Source organism: Stigmatopora nigra, unplaced genomic scaffold (assembly GCF_051989575.1).
Source record: "Stigmatopora nigra isolate UIUO_SnigA unplaced genomic scaffold, RoL_Snig_1.1 HiC_scaffold_30, whole genome shotgun sequence".
Taxonomy (NCBI): domain Eukaryota; kingdom Metazoa; phylum Chordata; class Actinopteri; order Syngnathiformes; family Syngnathidae; genus Stigmatopora; species Stigmatopora nigra.
In genome coordinates, this window is record NW_027551609.1 from 1,388,082 (window position 1) to 1,394,081 (window position 6,000).

A 6,000-nucleotide genomic window follows, 5' to 3' on the forward strand; every position below is an offset into this window, starting at 1 on the left:
TTATTGTTAGGGGTTGGGGTTATGGTTTGGGTTAGGGTTATTGTTAGGGGTTATGGTTTGGGTTATGGTTATGGTTGGGGTTATGGTTATGGTTTGGGTTAGGTTTTGGGTTAGGTTTTGGGTTAGGGTTATTGTTAGGGGTTGGGGTTATGGTTTGGGTTAGGGTTATTGTTAGGGGTTAGGGGTTATGGTTTGGGTTATGGTAATGGTTGGGGTTGTGGTTTAGGTTAGGGTTATTGTTAGGGGTTGGGGTTTATGGTTTGGGTTAGGGTTATTATTAGGGGTTATGGTTTGGGTTAGGGATATTGTTAGGGGTTAGGGGTTATGGTTTGGGTTAGGGATATTGTTAGGGGTTAGGGGTTATGGTTTGGGTTAGGGTTATTGTTAGGGGTTGGGGTTATGGTTTGGGTTATGGTTTGGGTTATGATTGGAGTTATGGTTGGGGTTATGGTTAGGGTTGGGGTTATGGTTGGGGTTATGGCTATGGTTGGGAATATGGTTTTGGTTCGTGTTATGTTTATGGTTGGGAATCTGGTTATGGTTGGGGTTATGGTTTGGGTTAGGGTTATGGTTATGGTTTAGGTTAGGGTTATTGTTAGGGGTTGGGGTTATGGTTTGGGTTATGGTTTGGGTTATGGTTTGGGTTATGGTTTGGGTTATGGTTTGGGTTATGGTTTGGGTTATGGTTTGGGTTATGGTTTGGGTTATGGTTTGGGTTATGGTTTGGGTTATGGTTTGGGTTATGGTTTGGGTTATGGTTTGGGTTATGGTTTGGGTTATGGTTTGGGTTATGGTTTGGGTTATGGTTGGGTTATGGTTTGGGTTATGGTTTGGGTTATGGTTTGGGTTATGGTTTGGGTTATGGTTTGGGTTATGGTTTGGGTTATGGTTTGGGTTATGGTTTGGGTTATGGTTTGGGTTATGGTTTGGGTTATGGTTTGGGTTAGCGTTATTGTTAGGGGTTGGGGTTATGGTTTTGGTTAGGGTTATTGCTCGGGGTTATGTTTTGGGTTATGGTTATGGTTATGGGTTGGGTTAGGGTTATTGTTTGTGGTTGGGGTTATGGTTTGGGTTAGGGTTATTGTTTGTGGTTGGGGTTATGGTTTGGGTTAGGGTTATTGTTAGGGGTTATGGTTTGGGTTATGGTTATGGTTTGGGTTAGGGTTATTGTTAGGGGTTGGGGTTATGGTTTGGGTTATGGTTTGGGTTAGGGTTATTGTTAGGGGTTGGGGTTATTGTTAGGGGTTGGGGTTATGGTTTGGGTTAGGGTTATTGCTAGGGGTTATGTTTTGGGTTATGGTTATGGGTTCGGTTAGGGTTATTGTTTGTGGTTGGGGTTATGGTTTGGGTTAGGTTTATTGTTAGGGGTTATGGTTTGGGTTATGGTTACTGTTAGGGTTATGGTTATGGTTTGGGTTAGAGTTATTGTTAGGGGTTGGGGTTATGGTTTGGGTTAAGGTTAATGTTAGGCGTTGGGGTTATGGTTTGGGTTAGGGTTATTGTTAGGGGTTATGGTTTGGGTTATGGTTACTGTTAGGGTTATGGTTATGGTTTGGGTTAGAGTTATTGTTAGGGGTTGGGGTTATGGTTTGGGTTAGGGTTATTGTTAGGGGTTATGGTTTGGGTTATGGTTACTGTTAGGGTTATGGTTATGGTTTGGGTTAGAGTTATTGTTAGGGGTTGGGGTTATGGTTTGGGTTAGGGTTATTGTTAGGGGTTATGGTGATGGTTTGGGTTATGGTGATGGTTTGGTGTATGGTTATGGTTGGGGTTAGGGTTATGGTTTAGGTTAGGTTTATTGTTAGGGGTTGGGGTTATGGTTTGGGTTAAGGTTATTGTTAGGCGTTGGGGTTATGGTTTGGGTTAGGGTTATTGTTAGGCGTTGGGGTAATAGTTTGTGTTAGGGTTATTGTTAGGGTTTAGGGGTTATGGTTTGGTTTACGGTTATGGTTAAGGTTATGGTTGGGGTTATGGTATGGGTTAGCGTTATTTTTAGGGGTTAGGGGTTATGGTTTGGGTTATGGTTATTGTTGGGGTTACTGTTATGAACGGGATTATGGTTTGGGTTAGGGTTATTGTTAGGGGTTGGGGTAATAGTTTGTGTTAGGGTTATTGTTAGGGTTTAGGGGTTATGGTTATGTTTACGGTTATGGTTAAGGTTATGGTTGGGGTTATGGTTTGGGTTTTGTTTATGGTTGGGGTTATGGTTTGGGTTAGGGTTATTGTTAGGGGTTGGGGTTATGGTTTGGTTTAGGGTTATTGTTAGGAGTTAGGGGTTATGTTTTGGGTTATGGTTATGGTTTGGGTTATGGTTGGGGTTATGGTTTAGGTTAGGGTTATTGTTAGGGGTTGGGGTTATGGTTTGGGTTAAGGTTATTGTTAGGGGTTGGGGTTATGGTTTGGGTTAGGGTTATTGTTAGGGGTTATGGTTTGGGTTATGGTTATGGTTTGGGTTAGGTTTTGGGTTAGGTTTTGGGTTAGGTTTTGGGTTAGGTTTTGGGTTAGGTTTTGGGTTAGGTTTTGGGTTAGGGTTATTGTTAGGGGTTGGGGTTATGGTTTGGGTTAGGGTTATTGTTAGGGGTTAGGGGTTATGGTTTGGGTGATGGTAATGGTTGGGGTTAATGGTTTAGGTTAGGGTTATTGTTAGGGGTTGGGGTTTATGGTTTGGGTAAGGGTTATTATAAGGGGTTATGGTTTGGGTTAGGGATATTTTTAGGGGTTAGGGGTTATGGTTTGGGTTAGGGTTATTGTTAGGGGTTGGGGTTATGGTTAGGGTTATGGTTTGGGTTATGATTGGAGTTATGGTTGGGGTTATGGTCAGGGTTATGGTTAGGGTTGGGGTTATGGTTGGGGTTATGGCTATGGTTGGGGTTATGGTTTGGGTTAGGGTTATTGTTAGGGGTTTGAGATATGGTTTGGTTTAGGGTTAATGTTGGGAGTTAGGGGTTATGTTTTGGGTTATGGTTATGGTTTGGGTTATGGTTATGGTTGGGGTTATGGTTTAGGTTAGGGTTATTGTTAGGGGTTGGGGTTATGGTTTGGGTTAGGGTTATTGTAAGGGGTTGGAGTTATGGTTTGGTTTAGGGTTAATGTTGGGAGTTAGGGGTTATGTTTTGGGTTATGGTTATGGTTGGGGTTATGGTTTAGGTTAGGGTTATTGTTAGGGGTTGGGGTTATGGTTTGGGTTAGGGTTATTGTTAGGGGTTATGGTTTGGGTTATGGTTATGGTTGGGGTTATGGTTATGGTTTGGGTTAAGTTTTGGGTTAGGTTTTGGGTTAGGTTTTGGGTGAGGTTTTGGGTGAGGTTTTGGGTTAGGTTTTGGGTTAGGTTTTGGGTTAGGGTTATTGTTAGGGGTTGGATTTATGGTTTGGGTTAGGGTTATTGTTAGGGGTTTGGGGTTATGGTTTGGGTTATGGTAATGGTTGGGGTTATGGTTTAGGTTAGGGTTATTGTTAGGGGTTGGGGTTATGGTTTGGGTTAGGGTTATTATTAGGGGTTATGGTTTGGGTTAGGGATATTGTTAGGAGTTAGGGGTTATGGTTTGGGTTAGGGTTATTGTTAGGGGTTGGGGTTATGGTTTGGGTTATGGTTGGGGTTATGGTTGGGGTTATGGTTGGGGTTATGGTTGGGGTTATGGTTGGAGTTATGGTTGGGGTTATGGTTAGGGTTGGGGTTATGGTTGGGGTTATGGCTATGGTTGGGAATATGGTTTTGGTTGGGGTTATGTTTATGGTTGGGAATCTGGTTATGGTTGGGGTTATGGTTTAGGTTAGGGTTATTGTTAGGGGTTGGGGTTATGGTTTGGGTTAGGAATATTGTAAGGGATAAGGGGTTATGGTTTGGGTTTTGGTTATGGTTGGGGTTATGGTTCGGGTTAGGGTTATTGTTAGGGGTTGGGGTTATGGTTCGGGTTAGGGTTATTGTTAGGGGTTGGGGTTATGGTTTGGGTTATGGTTTGGGTTAGGGTTATTGTTATGGTTTAGGTTAGGGTTATTGTTAGGGGTTGGGGTTATGGTTTGGGTTATGGTTTGGGTTATGGTTTGGGTTATGGTTTGGGTTATGGTTTGGGTTATGGTTTGGGTTATGGTTTGGGTTATGGTTTGGGTTATGGTTTGGGTTATGGTTTGGGTTATGGTTTGGGTTATGGTTTGGGTTATGGTTTGGGTTATGGTTTGGGTTATGGTTTGGGTTATGGTTTGGGTTATGGTTTGGGTTATGGTTTGGGTTATGGTTTGGGTTATGGTTTGGGTTATGGTTTAGGTTAGGGTTATTGTTAGGGGTTGGGGTTTGGGTTATGGTTATGGTTGGGGTTATGGTTATGGTTTGGGTTAGGTTTTGGGTTAGGTTTTGGGTTAGGGTTATTGTTAGGGGTTGGGGTTATGGTTTGGGTTAGGGTTATTGTTAGGGGTTAGGGGTTATGGTTTGGGTTATGGTAATGGTTGGGGTTGTGGTTTAGGTTAGGGTTATTGTTAGGGGTTGGGGTTTATGGTTTGGGTTAGGGTTATTATTAGGGGTTATGGTTTGGGTTAGGGATATTGTTAGGGGTTAGGGGTTATGGTTTGGGTTAGGGTTATTGTTAGGGGTTGGGGTTATGGTTTGGGTTATGGTTGGGGTTATAGTTGGGGTTATGGTTTGGGTTATGATTGGAGTTATGGTTGGGGTTATGGTTAGGGTTATGGTTAGGGTTGGGGTTATGGTTGGGGTTATGGCTATGGTTGGGAATATGGTTTTGGTTCGTGTTATGTTTATGGTTGGGAATCTGGTTATGGTTGGGGTTATGGTTTGGGTTAGGGTTATGGTTATGGTTTAGGTTAGGGTTATTGTTAGGGGTTGGGGTTATGGTTTGGGTTATGGTTTGGGTTAGGGTTTGGGTTATGGTTTGGGTTATGGTTTGGGTTATGGTTTGGGTTATGGTTTGGGTTATGGTTTGGGTTATGGTTTGGGTTATGGTTTGGGTTATGGTTTGGGTTATGGTTTGGGTTATGGTTTGGGTTATGGTTTGGGTTATGGTTTGGGTTATGGTTTGGGTTATGGTTTAGGTTAGGGTTATTGTTAGGGGTTGGGGTTATGGTTTGGGTTAGGGTTATTGTTAGGGGTTATGGTTTGGGTTATGGTTATGGTTGGGGTTATGGTTATGGTTTGGGTTAAGTTTTGGGTTAGGTTTTGGGTTAGGTTTTGGGTTAGGTTTTGGGTGAGGTTTTGGGTGAGGTTTTGGGTTAGGTTTTGGGTTAGGGTTATTGTTAGGGGTTGGATTTATGGTTTGGGTTAGGGTTATTGTTAGGGGTTTGGGGTTATGGTTTGGGTTATGGTAATGGTTGGGGTTATGGCTATGGATGGGATTATGGTTTGGGTTAGGGTTTTTGTTAGGGGTTATGGTTTGGGTTATGGTTTGGGTTATGGTTGGGGTTATTGTTTAGGTTAGGGTTATTGTTAGGGGTTGGGGTTATGGTTTGGGTTAGGGTTATTTTAAGGGATTAGGTGTTATGGTTTGGGTTTGTTTATGGTTGGGGTTATGGTTTGGGTTAGGGTTATTGTTAGGGGTTGGGGTTATGGTTGGGGTTATGGTTAGGGTTATGGTTAGGGTTGGGGTTATGGTTGGGGTTATGGCTATGGTTGGGAATATGGTTTTGGTTGGGGTTATGTTTATGGTCAGGAATCTGGTTATGGTTGGGGTTATGGTTTGGGTTAGGGTTATTGTTAGGGGTTGGGGTTATGGTTTGGGTTAGGAATATTGTAAGGGGTTGGGGTTATGGTTTGGGTTAGGGTCATTGCTAGGGGTTATGTTTTGGGTTATGGTTATGGGTTGGGTTAGGGTTGTTGTTTGTGGTTGGGGTTATGGTTTGGGTTAGGGTTATTGTTAGGGGTTATGGTTTGGGTTATGGTTACTGTTAGGGTTATGGTTATGGTTTGGGTTAGAGTTATTGTTAGGGGTTGGGGTTATGGTTTGGGTTAGGGTTAGGGTTATTGTTAGGGGTTATTGTGATGGTTTGGGTTATGGT